At 45.3% G+C, this 21,333-nt stretch overlaps 1 protein-coding gene across 20 annotated transcripts in view; it reads left to right on the top strand.

The window, feature by feature from the left end:
* The window catches only part of PTPRD (protein tyrosine phosphatase receptor type D), a 2,959,440-nt gene that overhangs the window by 1,884,238 nt on the left and 1,053,869 nt on the right, over nt 1-21,333 (top strand). For all 20 annotated transcript variants that reach the window (XM_077249189.1, XM_077249205.1, XM_077249204.1 and 17 more), the window contains exon 7: nt 3,342-3,374. The gene's annotated coding sequence lies outside the window, so the exon portion shown is untranslated. The remainder of the gene's footprint in view (nt 1-3,341; nt 3,375-21,333) is intronic.

Raw genomic sequence — 21,333 nt, 5'->3', positions numbered from 1 at the left:
TTAGTATACACAGGGATACTATAGAAAATAGCTTTTATATTTCCAAATATGAAAATTACTGCTCCTATAGAAGGGGAATTTTATTATGATTTTATGAGGTTTCCTTATTAAATGTTTGCTACTGCAGATGCCTTAATAAAACAGTATGTAGATAAAATGAATTCCAACTGTTTTACCAACCACAGCTAAATAAAAATTTGGCTAGGTGGGATTCCCTCTATTTACTGTAAAATCCTGGTAAATTTTACCTTTGTAAACCCCTTTACGACCTTATGATTTTCCATTTTTGCATTTTTGTTTATTGTTCTTTTTCTTTTCCAGAGCCATGTAAGTGCTTGTTTTTTGATGATCAGATCGCCTGTAAATAACAGAATTGCTGACTTGCTATGAGCGCCCACCACCAGGTGGCGCTCATAGCAAACCGACAGTGACAACCATAGAGGTCTGCTGAAGACCTCTGGTTGTCATGCCAACCCTTCGGCGACCCGCTGTCATGTGACACTGGCGCCGATGGGCGAAATTTCCGGCGTGCTTGCTGGAAGCGTGTGTTAAATGCCACTATCAGAGTTAACAGCTGCAGGTGGATTGCAGTTCCTCAAAAGAGCTGACATGTGCCGGAAAAGATGTGGGCTCAGCGCTGGAGCCCACATCAAAGGGACGGTGTCCGACATCAGCATATTATTACACCTGATGTCGAAAAGGGGTTAAAATGTGAAAAAATTTACATACTTTGCAAAAAGGTTGAATTGAATGCCCTCCATAAATACCAACACGTTTCGAACACTACAGCATTCAACATCCTGGTATAACCATATTTGATGTTTATTTGTACATACTGGAAGCTGAATTATTTACCTTTCTTGGTTATAAACAAAGTATGCAGATTAGAAATGAGTGGAACCATCCACAGAGGATCGAGTTTGAGTTGAATTTTCTCAATTTTGCTGTTTCATGCAAATTTAAACATTTTGAGGTTCCATTCCCAGATTGCAAAAAGAAGACAAATTAGTCCAGCACCATTTCCCTCACTGCTGAAGCATTAAAGAATGGGCTAAATCATGTTGTGTTGCTGCTCGGATCTCCACATAGTGCCCTGCAGATATGATATTTTACAGGTTATAAAAACTTGTACAGTGGTGATCAGTACCTGGACTATCACAGATCAATGGTTCCCAGAGGAGCTCAGCTTGTAGGGCAGAGTTAATTTCAATCTTCAGAGTCACTGGGTAACTCACTCTCCTGTAGAGTGTAAGCTCTTATTGCCAGCATGGTCCTCTCTCTTTGACTCTTTCTTGCCTGTACAGTGTAATCTTTTATAGCCAGCAGGGTCCTCTCTCTTTCTTCCCTAAAAATTGTAATCTTTTTGAGTCAGCGAGCTCCTCTTTCTTCTGGTATAGTGTAAGCTCTTCCGGTTAGTGGGGTCTTCTCTCATTCTCCCCTAAAATTTTTAAGCTCTTATGGTCAGCGGGGTCCACTCTTTCTCCCTCTCTCCTCTCCCCTGTATAAATTTTACAAGCTGTTACAAACTTTCCATTATTGAAATCATAACGGATGTATTCACCTTAGGTCAATTATTTGGGGACAATTTGGCAAAGTCTGGTCTGCTTATTCAAATTTTAAAAGATCAGCTGATTTCTAATCCATACATATACTATTTTTTACAATAGTATATGTATGGATTAGAAATCAGCTGATCTTTTTTACAATGAAAATCAAGGGCACTGAGGTGTATTTTTTATATGTTATGTTTAGATTTAAGGTTAACTGAAAAAAGAAAATCTGACTGCCTGTGGGTGCAATTTATTGTAGGGAATTAGAGATGCTTTCTTACTAATTTTATTGGGACTTGAACAATTCTCTATGCAGTATTATGTGACTACAGACATGCACAATGTTATCACTTCATTTGTGCAGATGGTTATAGTTTTATCGGAGCTCTGCAAGACTTTTTTTAATGATATTGCAAAATACAAACATTAGGAAAATTTGGAAAAAATCCCAAGGTGAGAAGTATAATTCATTTAAAGTTCCTCACATTATTGCATCCACTGCCAGTTTACGATTGAAAAAAATAAAAATAGAATGGATACATCAAGCTCAACAGAAAGACATGACCTTAGAATTTTTCCCCCTTTCTTTGCCTCTTTTTTCAATGCCGTGATGCAAACTATAGCAGTTTCTCCATTCTCCATGTACAGTATATGCTTTATTCATTTTCTACTAATGCACTTGATAACATGCAGGGTAGTCATTGCGAATCAAAATGAAGATGTCTGAAAACATTGATATCATCCTCATGTTTTGTTTGGCATTAATCAACATGATGATCACATTTTCAGCTACAATGTGTACAGAACCGGAGCAGGGAGAACTCACATCCTCTGCATTTTTTAATAAACATGCTTTTTTAAGTGAGTTGGAGCATGCCTCTGAGCTGCTTATTCTGTCTTTTTTCTGTGCTACTGATAAATTATGCAGGGGAATGTCGGCACGCAATGCACTTCTTCTTCCCAATAAAGTGAAAACTCTCCTCACACTACATTAACAGTCACCAGAAGAAACTGTCGTTTCGTGATTTCCCCTTAGCCAGTGTGCTAGAAACATAATATTCAACCAATTCCATGGTACGACATAGGGCGGCAGGGAAGATGCAGTTTGTTGTGAAATCTTTGTTTTGCATTTACTATTAGGAGCCAAGTGTTTCGTTCTTTTGCATCTCTCCACTGGACCTTATCAGAAAACTTAGTAGCTGGAGGGCACCGGCAGTACTGATCACTCAGAAGGAAACACAACAGCTGTGTTCCTGACAGCTGGACTGGCATGACGTCCATCAACCAATATCATGGATATCTAACAGTGTTCTACTCAGCAGGGGGCTCCCGAAACCTGTTATGCTGAAACTGATTTAACTCCCAAGTGATAGGCAGTATCTGTGCCTCTCTTTAGATGTATCTGTAGAATGGAAGAGGAGAGGGGGAGGCTGTCCCTGGAAAATTGATTTGTAGTGCTGAGTTGGAAAAAAATTGCTAAAAAAATAGAATGTAAATGTGTAAAATCTAAACAGCTGTTTAATACAATGTTGAAGTACTCATGCAGTACCGAACAAGTAAAAATGTACTCAGCCTAAATAATTAAAGCACATTACACTGCTACACTGAACTTAGCATTCAATCTGTACTAAAGCAAAGGGCTGGCCTAGTGAGAAGAAGTGCCATGAACGTGACCTGGTAAGAACTTCTCTGGTCGAGTCAAGCAATTTCATGCTGTTTTCATTATATAATGAAATGTAGCAGCGAGGTTTGGATAGTTTATCATCAGCGCATTTTTTTCTTTTCTTACAGATCCTGTAACAGTGGCTAAACATTGGACTGCACGTGAGTTTTTTGAGTTTTTTCACTTTCTGCAATATTACTAATTAAAGTTACCTATCCACATTTGAAAGCATGGGCATACTTTACAAAGATATTACCATAAAATGTATATATTGTGAGGCAGTGACTGGTGTAACATGTGAGGGTTACTATATGTTCCCCCCAGGATGTGCACGGAGGCATATTGAGGCCATGAGAGTGCATTGCAGTCACAGGCGTAGCTGTGGTTGCAGTGCAAACTACAGTGAGTAAAGGTCTTGGACATGCTGGTTGTCCAAAGCAGTTTTAGGGAAAACCTGCTGGGCTTTTGTGCTTTGAAACAGACTGCAGGATGGTAGTCGTGCAGTCCATTTCAATCCAGGAATGGTTTTTCATGTGGCTAAAGGCCACAGACTCAAGGAAAAAAACCCTGTAGTATAGGGTTTGGGTGTATCAGGTTCAGAGTCAGTGTCAGTTTGGTGGTGGCAGGAGAACAGACCATGATGCTCTGCAGACCTCCATGGTGTGTGAGCCAACACAGGCCAGCAGAGCCAAATAGCCAAATAGCCAAAGCAGCTGAAAAGCCTGCACTCACAGCGTACACAGCGATGCAGTCGCCCAGGGCAACTGGTCTCAGGAGGTGGACTGGCATGTTTAGTGACTGTAAACTGGAAGATCTGGTTCCCATCTGCAATCCAGAGGATATTGCGTACTGTGTATTGCTGTGAGTAAAGAGACATTAACACAGCTCTGCAGTCGCCCACAGTAACTGGTCAAAGGTAGACTGACGTGATTAGTGATTGTAATCTAGAGAATATGTGCCCGGCTGCGAACCGGAAGTGGACCGTCTTATTCGTGCCTGCAATCCGGGTCCGGAGGATATCATGTGCTGTGCTCTTTTGAGTTGAACATTAAAGAGACGTTTTGCTTTGAACTTTGCTGGGTCATTGCCTCATCACTGCAGAAGTGTACTACCGCTGCACTACAATATATATATATATATATATATATATATATATATATATATATATATATATACACACCTGTGCTCAAAAGTTTATATACCCCAGCAGAATTTTTGCTGTCTTGGCCTTTTTTCAGAGAATATGAATGATAACACCAAAACTTTTTCTCCACTCATGGTTAGTGGTTGGGGTTAGCCATTTATTGTCAAACTGGTGATGTTGGCCTGATAACATGCACAGAAATTGACACAAATGGGTTTTAGTGGCTACTAAAGGTAACATCCTCACCTGTGACTTTTTTACTTGTAGTAAGTGTGTGTGCATTAAAGCTGAGTGAGTTTCTGAGATTCAGACAGACTCTTGCATCTTTCATCCAGCCACTGATGTTTCTGGATTGTGAGTTGAACTGTACAAATCAAGTTTTGGTGTTATCATACATATTCTCTGAAAAAAGGCCAAGAAAACAAAAATTCTGCCAGGGTATGTAACTTTTGAGTACAACTGTGTGTGTGTATATATATATATATATATATATATACAGAGAGAGAGAGAGAGAGAGAGAGAGAGATCATATTTATGAACAGTAGGACAATGTATCACAACTCCAGTCTGCTAATTCTTTCTGAAGGTCTTTTGCAGTCAAGTGGGGATTCTGACTTGCCTATCTAGCAATCCTGACATTTTTCTTGGTCTTCCAGACCTTATCTTGATCTCCACTGTTCCTGTGAACTGCCGTTTCAAACTGAGGAAAGGTCAACTTGAAAACACTTTGCTATATTCTTTAGCCTTCTACTGTGTTGTGGGACTCCATGATTTTCATTTTCAAAGTGCTTGGCAGCTGCTTAGAAGAACCCATGGCTGCTGTTTTTTGGCACAAGGTTAAGGCTATGTGCACACATTCAGGTTTTTTCTCATTTTTTTCGTCTTTTTTCGCAATAAAAACGCTATAAAAACTCATTAAAAATGCATACATTATGCATCCTATCATTTAGAATGCATTCTGCATGTTTTGTGCACATGGTGTGTTTTTTCCGCGAAAAAAACGCATCACGGTAAAAAAAGCAGCATGTTCATTAATTTTGCGGATTTTCCGCGTTTTTCCCGCGATTCTATGCATTTGGGAAAAAACGCACAAAAACGCACAAAAAAACGTGTCAAAAATGCGGTAAAATCGTGGTAAAAACTTAGTAAAATTGCGGTAAAAACGCATGCGGATTTCTGGCAGAAATGTCCGGTTTTTGTCAGGAAAATTTCTGCCAGAAATCCTGATGTGTGCACATGGCCTAAAGGAGGCCAGGTTTTCATAAAGCTGAGAAATTTGTATCACTTGGCCATTCCTAATGATGATAGTCATAGAATAATAGAATGTTAATGTTAGAAGGGACTTCAATTATCATCATGTCCAACCCCTTGCTCAATTCAGAATTCACTATGCCACCTCAGACAGATGTCTGTCCAGCTTCTGTTTGAAGACTTCCATTGAAGGAGAATTCACCACCTCTCGTGGCAGTCTGCTCCACTCATTGATCATCCTCACTGTCAAAATGTTTTTTCTAATATCTAATCTGTATTGTATCCCTTTCAGTTTCATACCATTGCTTCTCATGCTTCCATGTGCAAATGAGAATAAGGATGATCCCTCTACACTGTGGGAGTTCTTCATATATTTTTAGACAGACAGCTATTAAGTCGACTCTTAGCCTTTTTTTGCAAGCTAAACATTCCCAGATCCTTTAACTGTTCCTTGTAGGACCTACTTTGTAGTCCGCTCACCATCCTGGTAGCTCTTCTCTGAACTTGCTCTAATTTTTCAATGTCTTTTTTAAAATGTGGTGCCCAGACCTGGCACAGTACTCCAGATGCGGCCTGACCAAGGAGGAGTAGAGGGGGATAATTACTTCAAATAATCTATACTCTATGCTTCTCTAAATACATCCTAGAGCGGTGTTTGCCTTTTTTGCTGCTGCATCTCACTGGTGAATCATGTGCAGCCTGTGGTCTATTAGTATACCCAAGTCTTTTTCACATGTACTGTGGCTTAGTTCTATTCCTCCCATTCTGTAGATGTAAGTTTCGTTTTTCTTGCCCAAATGTAAAATCTTTAATTTCTCCCTGTTAAATACCATTCTATTAGTTGCTGCCCATTGTTCAAGCTTACCAAGTTCATTCTGAATCTTTTCTCTGTCTTCTCCAGTGTTAGCTATCCTTCCTAGTTTTGCATTGTCTGCAAATTTGATTAGCTTACCTTCAGTTCCCTTATCTAGATAATTTATAAAAATGTTGAACAACACCTGGGGCCAAAACAGAACCTTGTGATACCCCACTTGAAACACTGCTCCAATTGAATGTGTAACCATTTATTACCACTCTTTGAGTATTATCACTGAGACAGTTATGAATCCACCTAACCATAGCCTTGTCAATCTCATACTTGGTCTTTTTTTCAATAAGGAAAGTATGAGATACTTTTTCAAACGCTTTGCTGAAGTCAAGATATATTATATCTACCGCCTTTCCCTGATTCACTCAGTCAGTGTTTCCATCATAGAAGGAAATTAGATTAGTCTGGTATGATTTGTTTTCTACAGATCCATACTGGCTCTGGTTAATTACTGTATTCTTATCCAAGTACTTACATGCATGTTGTTTAATAATTTGTTCAAAGATTTTTCTTGGTATGTATAGAGGTAAGGCTCACTGGCCTGTAATTTCCTGGCTCTATCTTTTTTGAAGAAAGGAACACATTTGCCCTTCATCAATCTTCTGGGACTTTCCCTGTTCTCCAGGATTTTTCAAAGATTCTGGCTAGTGGTTCTGCAATTTCCTCTGCTAACACTTTCAGTACCCTAGGATGTAATTAATTTGGACTAGGAGAGTTAAATTAATTTAACCCCTTCACCCCCGGAGCTTTTTCCGTTTTTCCGTTTTCGTTTTTCGCTCCCCTCCTTCCCAGAGCCATAACTTTTTTATTTTTCCGTCAATTTGGCCATGTGAGGGCTTATTTTTTGTGGGACGAGTTGTACTTTTGAACAACATCATTGGTTTTAGCATGTCGTGTACTAGAAAACGGGAAAAAAATTCCAAGTGCAGTGAAATTGCAAAAAAAGTGCAATCCCACACTTGTTTTTTGCTTGCCTATTTTGCTAGGTTCACTAAATGCTAAAACTGACCTGCCATTATGATTCTCCAGGTCACTACGAGTTCATAGACACCTAACATGACTAGGTTATTTTTCACCTAAGTGGTGAAAAAAAATTCCAAACTTTGCAAAAAACAAAACAAAACAAAATTGCGCCATTTTCCGATACTCGTAGCGTCTCCATTTTTCGTGATCTGGGGTCAGGTGAGGGCTTATTTTTTGCGTGCCGAGCTGGCGTTTTTAATGATAGCATTTTGGTGTAGATACGTTCTTTTGATCGCCCGTTATTGCATTTTAATGCAATTTCGTGGTGACCAAAAAAACGTAAATCTGGCGTTTCGAATTTTTTTCTCATTACACCATTTAGCGATCAGGTTAATGCTTTTTTTTTATTGATAGATCGGGCGATTCTGAACGCGGCGATACCAAATATGTGTAGGTTGGGGTTTTTTTTAATTGATTTATTTTGATTGAGGCGAAAGGGGGGTGATTTAAACTTTTATATTTTTTTTATTTTTTTCACATTTTTAAAAACTTTTTTTTTTTACTTTTGCCATGCTTCTATAGCCTCCATGGGAGGCTAGAAGCAGGCACAGCCCGATCGGCTCTGCTACATAACAGCGATCATTAGATCGCTGTTATGTAGCTAAAATGCAGGTGTGCTGTGAGCGCCGACCACAGGGGGGCGCTCACAGCCACCGGCAATCAGTAACCATAGAGGTCTCAAGGACCTCTATGGTTACAATGGAGGAGCATCGCCGACCCCCGATCATGTGACGGGGGTCGGCGATGCGCTCATATCCGGCCGCACGGCCGGATGCGGTAGTTAAATGCTGCTGTCTGCGTTTGACAGCGGCATTTAACTAGTTAATAGCGGCGGGTGATCGCGATTTCACCCGCCGCTATTGCGCGCACATGTCAGCTGTAAAAAACAGCTGACATGTCGCGACTTTGATGTGCGCTCACCGCCGGAGCGCACATCAAAGCGGGGGTCCCGACATGTGACGTACTATTCCGTCACATGTCGGGAAGGGGTTAAAGAGAAAAAAATGTATATACACTGGTGCTTAATCACCTGAAAAGATAAGGTGGGGGCCTTGGAAGCTGCACGTGGTTAAAAACAGGTTCTGTGCAGGACTCTGTTAGAAAAATTAACACCTAAATAATAATATTGCAAACCACTGCGCTAAAACTAAGGCTGAAATATCAATATACTTACTTCTATTATGTCTGTTTGTGTGTTGTATGAGAATCCTTATGGATAAAGGGTTGCACCTGGTTACAGCGATTTTACTGAAAGGTAAAGTATACAGGAAATCGGTATATTATTTGGGCCGTACAAATAGGTTATCAAGGATATCAATTAAATGCACTTACTCCTCATGTGAGGTTTTATAGGCTGCACCTGAAGTGTTCCTATATGAGGTTTAAGTGTTTCTTGGTGTGATAAACCAATGCTGGAGGGTAGAATATGCAAAAAAAAAACAAAAAACAGTATAATATTTGGACCGTATAGCTGTGTTATCATAAGTATTAGTGGAATACACTTACTCTCTTTATATTAGACTATGTAGGCTGCATCCAGAGTATTCCTATATGCAATTGAGCATTTCTCTTTCCACGGTGTGACAAATTGAATGCTAATAAATAAATAGAGTAAAAAATGTCAGCAGTACCTTAAAACAATTGGGTTATTGCTAACCACAACAATTGCAGCAGTATCAATAAGAATCACCCGGCACTCACCACATCCTGCTTAGAAAACCACATGCGGGGAAGATGGTGAGGTAATGCTGTTTGTATCGCTTAAAATAGCTTCAGTGGACTGTGGTGCGGTCAGTGCCTGAGGCCGAGGTTCCTGGACGGTAACGTCCCAGTGAGTGGCAAGAAGGTACCAGCGCCTAACGTGCCCCGGCCGGAAGCAACGCTGAGGATGTGGTGCCGAAATAGGGGCGGAGCTAGTGTGACGTCACAGAAAGCAGGGACGGGTGCACGAGAGAGACAAGCTGCCAACTAGTTTCGAGGGGTAACTCGAATAGGCAGCATAGGCAGGAGAAATTTGCTGCTTATAACCGTATTTCTAACTTTTCCCTTCCTTCCAAAGAGCCTGCAGGTAAAAACTCTCAGGAGGTGGAGGAGGTGCCATGCAAATTGATTCCGTTCAGGGGCGCAAGATCAATGAGCGCTGGGAGCATCGCCTTCGTGAAAGTCTATGTTTCTACTGTGGCCAGTCTGACCACTTCTTGATCAATTGTCCTAAGTGTCCTAGATGGCCTAACAAGGTGCTAGCAGCAGTAGGGGAGTATGACAACTGTGATGATGAATCTGACATCTCTGAATGTAGCCTGCCTTTAAATGCTGTATTCCATTCACTTTCTATGACTTCACCCCCCAAGGAGCTGAAGGAGAAGAACTCTCACTGTTCTCTCCCTATTAAGATCCTGTGTTCAGGACAGTGGATTTCCAGTGCCGCTATGATTGTCTCAGGTGCAGGTGGCAATTTCATGGATATCACATTTGCCAAGGAACATGGTATTGACATTCAGAAAAGAGCCTCTCCAATTACCATGGAAACAGTGGATGGGTCACCTTTAATCTCTGGGCCTGTGGATCAGGAGACCGTACCCTTTGAAATTGTGTTGGAGCCTAATCATCAGGGGCAACATTCTTTCTTGTTAATTTCTTCTCCTCATTTTCCTGTGATTTTAGGCATTCCTTGGTTGTGTTCTCAGAACCCAATTATCAACTGGTAGACCAAGGAGATTATCTTTCCAACAAGGAGCAACTCAGCGTTAACAGAAGCTGTCCCTGAGTCCACGGCTACGGAACCACACGTACAGGTATTTTCTTTACCTCAAGCATATAAAGAGTTCTCTGACATCTGTGACAAGAAGAATGCAGATCAGCTTCCTCCACACAGCCATTATGACTGTCCCATTGAGCTGCTTCCTGGGGCAGCTATTCCTTTTGGTAACGTATACCCTTTGGCGGCACCTGAGCTTCAAGCCTTAAAGGAGTATATTGATGAAAATCTGGCCAAAGGCTTTATACGTCCTCCTTCCTCAACAGCAGAGGCACCTATAGTTTTTGTAAAAAAGAAGGATGGGACCCTGAGACCCTGTGTTGACTATCGGGAACTCAATAAGGTAACCGTACGAAACCGTTACCCTTTGCCCCTGATTCCCGAATTACTGGAAAGAGTCCGCCATGCTAAGGTGTTCTCTAAACTGGATCTTCTTGGGGCTTATAATTTGGTGTGTATTCGTCCAGGGGATGAGTGGAAGACAGCATTCCGATGCCAGTATGGAGACTTTGAATATCTCGTGATGCCCTTCGGGCTTTGTAATGCCTCTGCAACATTTCAACACCTTGCTAATGACATTTTCAGAGATTTGTTGGACCAGTTTGTGGTGATCTATTTGGATAATATTCTAATCTTTTCTTACTCTCTACAGGAACATGAAGAACATGTCAAAGCTGTTTTAAGACATCTGAAAGAGAACTATCTGTATATCAAGCCGGAGAAATGCGAGTTCCATCATTCTGAGATACAGTTCTTAGGTTATATCATCTCTCCCCAGGGGCTGAACATGGAATCTGGTAAGATTCAGGCTATCCTTGACTGGCCGGTACCCAAGAACGTTAAGGAGGTCCAACATTTTATTGGTTTTGCAAATTTCTACAGACGCTTCATTCGACATTTTTCTGATATTGTCCGTCCCATTACTTCCTTGACAAAGAAGGAAAAGCCATTTAAGTGATCATCACAGGCTCAAGAAGCTTTTGATCGGCTTAAGATCTGTTCCACATCAGCACCGCTGTTAATACACCCAGATCCAACACTTTCATTCATTGTGGAGGTGGACGCTTCTGATAATGCTTTGGGGGCTATTCTCTCCCAAAGAACTGGAGAGAAGGGTATGCTACATCCTTGTGCTTTCTTTTCCCATAGACTAACCTCAGCAGAGAAGAATTATGACGTGGGAGACAAGGAATTGCTAGCTATTATTGCGGCTTTCAAAGAATGGAGGCATCATCTGCAAGGAGCTGCACAACAGATCATAGTGCTAACTGACATCGCAATTTAGAGTTCCTTAGATCCGCTAGATGTCTTTCTCCTCGTCAGGCTCGTTGGAACTTATTTTTAAATCAATTTAACTTTGTAATCTCGTACCGTCCAGGTTCTCATAATGGGAAGGCTGATGCTTTATCCCGAATCCATGCTGCGGATTCCGTACCTGGAGCCCCGTCCAAGACCATTCTATTTGATGCCAATTTCTTCGGAGTTATCCATGATCAGGACTTGTGGACGGAGTGCAGGGAGGCCTATGACGGTGATGTATTTCTGGCCAACCCACCTGTGGATATTAATCTTGTCTTTAAGGGTGGCATGTGGTTCAGAGATCGACATATCTATGTCCCTGAGGTCGTCCGTCTGCAGATCCTCAAGTTGGTACATGACTCCAAGTTGGCTGGTCACAAGGGGGTACAGAAGACACAAGAGTTCCTGAGCCGATTCTTCTGGTGGCAAACTTGCCTGAAGAATACCAAGGACTATGTTCTCTCTTGCGAGGTATGTGCCCATTACAAGACTCCTCATGTGGCACCTATGGGTCTTCTACAACCATTAGCTGTTCTGTCCCGCCCTTGGGGGTCTATATCAATGGACTTTATTGTGGAGCTGCCTACATCGAGGGCATGAATACAATCATGGTGGTAGTTGATCGCCTGACTAAAGCTGCTCATTTTGTTCCATGCACCAGCCTCCCCTCAGCTAAAGATACAGTGAACTTGGTTATACAGAATGTCTTTCGGTTGCATGGGGTTCCGGATGAGATCATCTCTGACCGTGGAGTACAGTTCACTTCAAGATTCTGGAAGGGGTTTTGCTCTGCACTCAATATTAATGTCTGTCTCTCTTCCACTTACCATCCCCAGACAAATAATCAGACTGAGCGTACCAACCAGACGCTGGAACAATATCTAAGATGCTATGTCAGCCATCTCCAGGATGATTGGTTGGAGTTGCTGCCGTTAGCCGAATTTTCATATAATAATTCTCAGAGAGCCTCCACTAAATTTACACCTTTCTTTGCCAATCTGGGTTATCATCCGTGTATTTTACCTAGGTCTCCAATAAATTTTCCGGTTCCGGCAGTGGAGGAAAGGCTGAATGCGATGAGACAAAATCTGGAGGTTCTGAAGGAATCCCTGACCACAGCTCAAGAACGTTATAAGAGATCGGCTGATAGATTCCGTAAACCTGCACCCATGTTCAAGGGTTCAAGGTAGGAGATTCCGTGTGGTTAGCAACTAAGAATCTGAAGTTAAACGTTCCTTCACAAAAACTTGGACAGAAATTAATTGGCCCTTTCAAGATCAACGATATTGTGAGCTCTGTGGCCTGCCGGCTGAAGCTGCATAGGACTATGAAGGTACACCCAGTTTTTCATGTATCTTTACTAAAGCCTGTATCTCCTAATACCTTCCAGGGATGTGTTGTGCCACCTCCGCAGCCTGTGGTGATTGATGGGCAAGAACAATTTGAGGTGGAGGAAATTATTGATTCCAGGATTCGCAGGAATCGGCTCCAATATCTGATAAGATGGCAGGGATATCCCCACCCCAGTCTTCAGTCTGTGCTAGAGTATTCTGCCTTGCATCCAGCTCCTGACCTCTGATTACTCCCTGGCTATATACCTGCTCCTGTGAACCTGTGTGGTGATCCTGCTACTCTGCTCTGAGTTCCTGCTGCATACACCAGTTCCAGTAATCCTCCTTCATCTGCTGCTCGTGTTTACTTCCATCTGCATTTGCTGGACATGTAAGCTGTTTCTGCTCTGCAAAAACCTGAGACTATTAACCAGGCCTCCCTGGTTGAGCTAAGATATGATTTGAACTGCCTTATAAGCATATCTATCTGTGTTTGGACTAAGACAAGGATTTATTCGTGTCAAGTATCCTCAAGAATAACTGTGCTTCATAGACTTTCTGCTTGATTGCATTTTCCACTGAAGTTTCTTATAGACTGCTAAGCTGCGTTTAATATTTACACCAAGTGTTGTGGACTTGAATTTCTCTTTGCACCTGTTTGAATCACCATGTGATAATATAGACTTTACCACTTATAAAACTGTGTCCTGTAGTTGTCTTGTTCCACGCAAAGAGTCTCCTGAGTTATCCCCTATAATTACTACAATATATATGTATATATACATATATATACAGTACTGTATATATACACTGCTCAAAAAAATAAAGGGAACACTTAAACAACAGAATATAACTCCAAATAAATCAAACTTCTCTGAAATCAAATGGAAGAGACAACAGATGGAAATTATTGGAAATGATCAAGACACACTCAATAAAAGAGTGGCTATGCAGGTGGGGACCACAGACCACATCTCAGTAGAAATGCTTTCTGGCTGATGATATGGTTACTTTTGAATGTTGGTTGTGCTTTCACACTCGTGGTAGCATGAGACGGACTCTGCAACCCTCACACGAGGCTCAGATAGTGCAGCTCATCCAGGATGGCACATCAATGCAAGCTGTGGCAAGAAGGTTTGCAGTGTCTCTCAGCATAGTGTCCAGAGGCTGGACGTGCTATCAGGAGACTGGCCAGTACACCAGGAGATGTGGAGGGGGCCGCAGGAGGGCAACAACCCAGCAGCAGGACCTCTTCCTCAGCCTTTGTGCAAGGAGGAACAGGAGGAGCACTGCCTGAGCTCTGCAAAATGACCTCCAGCAGGCAACAAATGTGCATGTGTCTGCACAAACAGTTAGAAACTGACTCCTTGTGGATGGTCTGAGTGCCCGACGTTCACACATGGGGTGGTGCTCACAGCCCAACACCATGCAAGACACTTGGCATTTGCCACAGAACACCAGGATTGGCAAATTCGCTACTGGCGCCCTGTGCTCTTCACAGAGGAAAGCAGGTTCACACTGAGCACATGTGACAGACGTGACAGAGTCTGGCGACACCATGAAGAATGATCTGCTTCCTGCAACATCCTTTAGTATGACCGGTTTGGCAGTGGGTCAGTAATGGTGTGGGGTGGTATTTCATTGGAGGGCTGCACTGCCCTCCATGTTCTTGTCAGAGGTAGCCTGACTGCATGTAGGTACCAAGATGAGATCCTCAAACCCCTTGTGAGACCATATGCTGGTGTGGCTGTTCCTGGGTTCCTCCTAATGCAGGACAATGCCAGACCTCATGTTGCAGTAGTGTGTCAGCAGTTCCTGCAAGATGAAGGCATTGAAGCTATAGACTGGCCCGCCCATTCCCCAGACCTTAATCCGATTGAACACAGCTGGGACATCATGTCCCGCACCGTCCACCAACGTCATGTTGCACCACAGACGGTCAATGAGTTGGCGGATACTTTATTCCAGATCTGGAGGAGATCCCTCAGGAGACCATCTGCTACCTCATTAGGAGCATGCCCAGGCATTGTACGGAGGTCATACAGGCATGTGGAGGCCACACACTACTGCGCATTATTTCCTAGTCTTGAGGCATTTCCACTGAAGTTGGATCAGCCTGTAACTTCATTTTCCACTTTGATTTTAAGCATAATTCCAACTCCAGACCTCCATGGGATACTAGTTGTGATATACAATGATAATTTCTAGGTTTTATTGTTCTCAACACATTCCACTATGTAATGAATAAAGATTTAGAACTGGAATATTTCATTCAGTGATATCTAGGATGTGGGATTTTAGTGTTCCCTTTATTTTTTTGAGCAGTGTATATATACATATAGTGGGTACGGAAAGTATACAGACCCCTTTAAATTTGTCACTCTTTTTTCATTGCAGCCATTTGGTAATTTCAAAAAAGTTCATTTTTTCTCTTTTATGTACACTCTGCACCTCATCTTGACTGAAAAAAACAGAAATGTAGTAATTTTTGCAAATTTATTAAAAAAGAAAAACTGAAATATCACATGGTCATAAGTAGTGTTGAGCGATACTTTCCGATATCGGAAAGTATCGGTATCGGAAAGTATCGGCCGATACCGTCACAGTATCGGAATCCAATCCGATACCGATACCCGATCCCAATGCAAGTCAATGGGACGAAAATATCGGAATTAAAATAAACCCTTTCTTTCCTTGTAGGTTAATTCTACATGAAGGAAAACAACTAAGAATAATGTAGGATGTATTGGGGGAGGTGGCGGAGACATTAAAGGCACAGGGGTTTATCCCAATCAAATAGAATAGCAGTATTTTTAATTTTTTTATGACGTTCGGCGTTAGAAAGAATTTGACTATGTTAATTTTTTATTTATTTTGTCAGATATTGATGTTTCACTACTTCCACGCCCTTCACCCTATTTTTTACTTCTCCCACACTTTCTTCTTCATTATCCTCATCATCAGCTTCTGTGACATCAACTTCTTCACCTTATTCATCTTCTTCTTTTCTACGTATATATATATTTTTTTTTTTACATTGTTCATATTCTTTTTATTTAACTATTATCTTTTTTATATTCAACTTCTTCATCATATTCTTATTTGTGACAGGCATTCCCGTAGTTGTTATCTATAAAAGTTTGAAGATTACACCTTCCGTTCTGCCTGTCACAAAACAGTTACATTTGTCCGCGTTCAGTTTGGCCTGCAGCATCAGGCTTTATCCAGGGGCACCACGAGGAGGAACGGACTCACCCCCATACACTGCTTAGTCTTCTTCTGCTTATAATTTAGATAATATCTTTTGCTCTGATATTTAGTCTTATGCTTAATGTTCTTCTGCTCTTTGTTCTGCAGCCTCTTGTTCTTCTGCTTCTCGGTCTTCCAGGTTGTCGTCGTCATCTCCAGGGTCGTCATCTCCAGGGTCGTCGTCATCGGGGTCGTCGTCATCGGGGTCGTCGTCATCGGGGTCGTCTTCAGGGTCATCGTCTCCAGGGTCGTCGTCATCTCGGTGGTTGTCGTCTCTGGTGTCGTCATCATCTTAGGGGTGGTCTTCCGGGTCATCGTCTTTCGGGTCTTGAACTTGGAAATGTAGCAGAAGGTACAAGAAGGCTGAGAAAATGCCGAGAAACAGCTGATGGAACTGGAACTCGGATGGCTACCCGAAGGTCCAAGAGCCAATGGAACTACCGAGGACCAGCTGACGTTACTGGAACCCGGTTACTAAGCAGGAGGTACCCGTGCCTGAAAGCACTACCAAGGACCACCTGACGTTGGTGGAACTCGGATACCCAGAGGGAGGCACCTAAGCCAAAGGCTCTGCCCGGAACCAGCTGACGGTACTGGAACCAGGATGGGGAGCAGAAGGTACAAGAGCAAAAGACACTGCCGAGAACCAGCTGACGGTACTGGAACCCGGATGGGTAGCCGAAGGTCCAAGAGCCAATGGAACTACCGAGGACCAGCTGACGTTACTGGAACCCGGTTACTAAGCAGGAGGTACCCGTGCCTGAAAGCACTACCAAGGACCACCTGACGTTGGTGGAACTCGGATACCCAGAGGGAGGCACCTAAGCCAAAGGCTCTGCCCGGAACCAGCTGACGGTACTGGAACCAGGATGGGGAGCAGAAGGTACAAGAGCAAAAGACACTGCCGAGAACCAGCTGACGGTACTGGAACCCGGATGGGGACCTATTCAAGCTTGTCTTCCTAGGGCCCCAACTGGCGGTGTGTTAGAGCCCAGGGACAGCAGGAGGAGGAGCAGGGGGAGGGGAGTGTAGGCCGAAGCCTGCACAGGCGGCAGCTTTGGGTGTGTTGTGTCTGCGTGGCTTTTGCAGGACACGTTGCCGGCTACACAGCAGGGGAACAGCTGGCGGTGCTGGACCCCACTGACACATTGGCGAGGTGTTTGGCTCTGTGCAGCCAGCACTTCCGGACAGCAACTAGCGTTGTTGGAGCCCGGGCTCTGCAGGTGGAGCAGAGTGTAGGCCGAAGCCTAATTGAACCGATTTCAAAAGTCACCTTTAACCCCCCCTCAGGGGTTACAAAGTAGAAGAGCCACAGCTTATGCAGCAGCAGTGCTGCGCAAGTCAAAGGTTGCTCTTGTAATTTTTCTCCTTGCACACGCTGAATGGAACACGTATAACATTTAGCCCTTTATACAGTCAAACTGTGTAATGGAGGCGAGAGTTCCCTTTGTAATGAGACGCAGCACAGGTGTCAAGAATCCCACCTTGGTGCTGGGTGCAGCCTCCCGAGCGTTGTTATTTGCTGTACAGGAGTCTGCGCTGTCGTGTTATCCCCTGGCCTAGCGCCGTTAGCGCTGCCCATCTTCTGGCATCATGTAATGTCGGCCGGTGCGGTTCGCGATGCCCCTGAATCCCAGCCCCGCAGTGTCTTAACATTGTTAAAACACTGCGGGGCTGGGATTCAGGGCCTGGCACAGCACATATGTTCGCCTCTCACACTCGGGTCCTTACACCCGCTTCAGACTGTGTGGCGTCATCTGATCCCTTATCGCATGCCACGGCCATGAAGCCGCACAGTCCGAAGAAGGCGGAAGGAGAGGAGGGACAGGTGAACTGATGCACTGATCCTGCCCATCAATCACACCCTCGCAGTCCCAATAAATAAGACACCGAGGGGCGTTGTGTGGGTCAGGGCGGCCGCAGAGGCGCAGCCAGCCAAACAATGATGCCAGAAGACGGGCAGCGCTACCAAGGGGGTTGCAGCGTGTCATTACAAAGGAAAGTCACATCACCGGGACGGTTAAATGGTCACACAGAGGACACATTTCAGACGTGTTTTCAGTTCCACATGTGCGAGGAGAATACGTTTATGAGCCACCTTGCACACATGCAGCATTACTGCTGTTCAAGGTAGCTGTAAAACATAGAAACACCTGGGGGAGGGGGGACAGGTTCCCTTCAATTTCAGTTCTTGTGTCTGCGTGGCGGTCGCAGGACACGTTGCCGGCTACACAGCAGGGGAACAGCTGGCGGTGCTGAACCCCACTGACACATTGGCTGGTGTTTTTCTCTGTGCAGCTAGCACATCTGGGCAAAAACTGGCGGTGTTAGAGCCCAGGGTCAGCAGGAGGAGCAGGGGGAGCGGAGTGTAGGCCGAAGCCTGCACTCGAGCAAGTTGAAAGGAAACCTTTAACCCCCCCCCCCCCCAGGCGTTTGTAGCTGAAAGAGCCATTGTGTACAGCACTAATGCTGGAAAAGGTAAACTTAGCTCTTTTAATTATGGTCCTTGTACATGCGGAACCTAACATTTATGAAATGTGTCTCCTCACAGCGTTAAACCGTCCGGTAGGTGGAACTTTCCTTTGTCGTGTGACGCAGCACAGCCATCATTTTTACCCCCTTGGCGCCGTGCGCCACCTCCTCAGCGTTGTTTAAATCTGTCCCGGAGCCTGCGCTGTTAGGTTAGCCCTTGGCCATGCACACATGTTGCGCTGCCCGTCTTCTGACCTCATTTGGTGTCAGGCTGGCTGCGCCTGTGCGGGTGCGCTGGCCGAGATCCCGCCTCGCAGTGTCGTCTAATGTAATCCCACCGCGGGCCTGTGATCCGTGCCCGTGCGCAGTGCATATCCTCTCCTCTCACTCCCCTCCCTACGGCTTTTTCAGACTGTGCGGTGTCACGGCCGTGGCATGCTATTAGGGACCAGCTGACATCGCACAGTCTGAAGAAGCCGTAGGGAGGGGAGTGAGAGGAGAGGATATGCACTGCGCACGGGCACGGATCACAGGCCCGCGGTGGGATTACATTAGACGACACTGCGAGGCGGGATCTCGGCCAGCGCACCCGCACAGGCGCAGCCAGCCTGACACCAAATGAGGTCAGAAGACGGGCAGCGCAACATGTGTGCATGGCCAAGGGCTAACCTAACAGCGCAGGCTCCGGGACAGATTCAAACAACGCTGAGGAGGGGGCGCACGGCGCCAAGGGGGTAAAAATGATGGCTGTGCTGCGTCACACGACAAAGGAAAGTTCCACCTACCGGACGGTTTAACGCTGTGTGGGGACACATTTCATAAGTGTTTGGTTCAGCATGTGCAAGGAGCATCACGAAAAGAGGCACTTTTTCCCTTTGCATCATTACTGCTGCACAAGGTGGCTCCTTCAGTAACAAACGCCTGGGGGGGGGGGGGGGTCAGGTTCCCTTACATTTAACTTGTTGTGTCTGCGTGGCGGTCGCAGTACACGTTGCCGTATACACAGCAGGGGAACAGCTGGCGGTGCTGAACCCCACTAACACATTGGCGAGGTGTTTGGCTCTGTGCGTACAGCACTTCTGGACGGCAACTAGCGGTGTTGGAGCCCAGGGACAGGTGGAGGAGGAGGAGGTTGGAGGAGGTAGGAGGAGGTAGGAGGGATTGCCACACACACAGCAGGGGAACAGCTGACGTTACTGAACCCCAATAACAGAGGAGGGACTGTTGACTGTGCGTACAGCACTTCTGGACGGCAACTGGCGGTGTTGGAGCCCAGGGACAGGTGGAGGAGGAGGAGGTTGGAGGAGGTAGGAGGGATTGCCACACACACAGCAGGGGAACAGCTGACGTTACTGAACCCCAATAACAGAGGAGGGACTGTTGACTGTGCGTACAGCACTTCTGGACGGCAACTGGCGGTGTTGGAGCCCAGGGACAGGTGGAGGAGGAGGAGGTTGGAGGAGGTAGGAGGGATTGCCACACACACAGCAGGGGAACAGCTGACGTTACTGAACCCCAATAACAGAGGAGGGACTGTTGACTGTGCGTACAGCACTTCTGGACGGCAACTGGCGGTGTTGGAGCCCAGGGACAGGTGGAGGAGGAGGAGGTTGGAGGAGGTAGGAGGGATTGCCACACACACAGCAGGGGAACAGCTGACGTTACTGAACCCCAATAACAGAGGAGGGACTGTTGACTGTGCGTACAGCACTTCTGGACGGCAACTGGCGGTGTTGGAGCCCAGGGACAGGTGGAGGAGGAGGAGGTTGGAGGAGGTAGGAGGAGGTAGGAGGGATTGCCACACACACAGCAGGGGAACAGCTGACGTTACTGAACCCCAATAACAGAGGAGGGACTGTTGACTGTGCGTACAGCACTTCTGGACGGCAACTGGCGGTGTTGGAGCCCAGGGACAGGTGGAGGAGGAGGAGGTTGGAGGAGGTAGGAGGGATTGCCACACACACAGCAGGGGAACAGCTGACGTTACTGAACCCCAATAACAGAGGAGGGACTGTTGACTGTGCGTACAGCACTTCTGGACGGCAACTGGCGGTGTTGGAGCCCAGGGACAGGTGGAGGAGGAGGAGGTTGGAGGAGGTAGGAGGAGGTAGGAGGGATTGCCACACACACAGAAGGGGAACAGCTGACGTTACTGAACCCCAATAACAGAGGAGGGACTGTTGACTGTGCGTACAGCACTTCTGGACGGCAACTGGCGGTGTTGGAGCCCAGGGACAGGTGGAGGAGGAGGAGGTTGGAGGAGGTAGGAGGGATTGCCACACACACAGCAGGGGAACAGCTGACGTTACTGAACCCCAATAACAGAGGAGGGACTGTTGACTGTGCGTACAGCACTTCTGGACGGCAACTGGCGGTGTTGGAGCCCAGGGACAGGTGGAGGAGGAGGAGGTTGGAGGAGGTAGGAGGGATTGCCACACACACAGCAGGGGAACAGCTGACGTTACTGAACCCCAATAACAGAGGAGGGACTGTTGACTGTGCGTACAGCACTTCTGGACGGCAACTGGCGGTGTTGGAGCCCAGGGACAGGTGGAGGAGGAGGAGGTTGGAGGAGGTAGGAGGAGGTAGGAGGGATTGCCACACACACAGCAGGGGAACAGCTGACGTTACTGAACCCCAATAACAGAGGAGGGACTGTTGACTGTGCGTACAGCACTTCTGGACGGCAACTGGCGGTGTTGGAGCCCAGGGACAGGTGGAGGAG

This window comes from Ranitomeya variabilis, chromosome 1 (assembly GCF_051348905.1).
Source record: "Ranitomeya variabilis isolate aRanVar5 chromosome 1, aRanVar5.hap1, whole genome shotgun sequence".
Lineage (NCBI taxonomy): Eukaryota > Metazoa > Chordata > Amphibia > Anura > Dendrobatidae > Ranitomeya > Ranitomeya variabilis.
The sequence above is the reverse complement of the archived record's forward strand: the minus strand, read 5'-3'. Positions and strand labels throughout refer to the sequence as shown.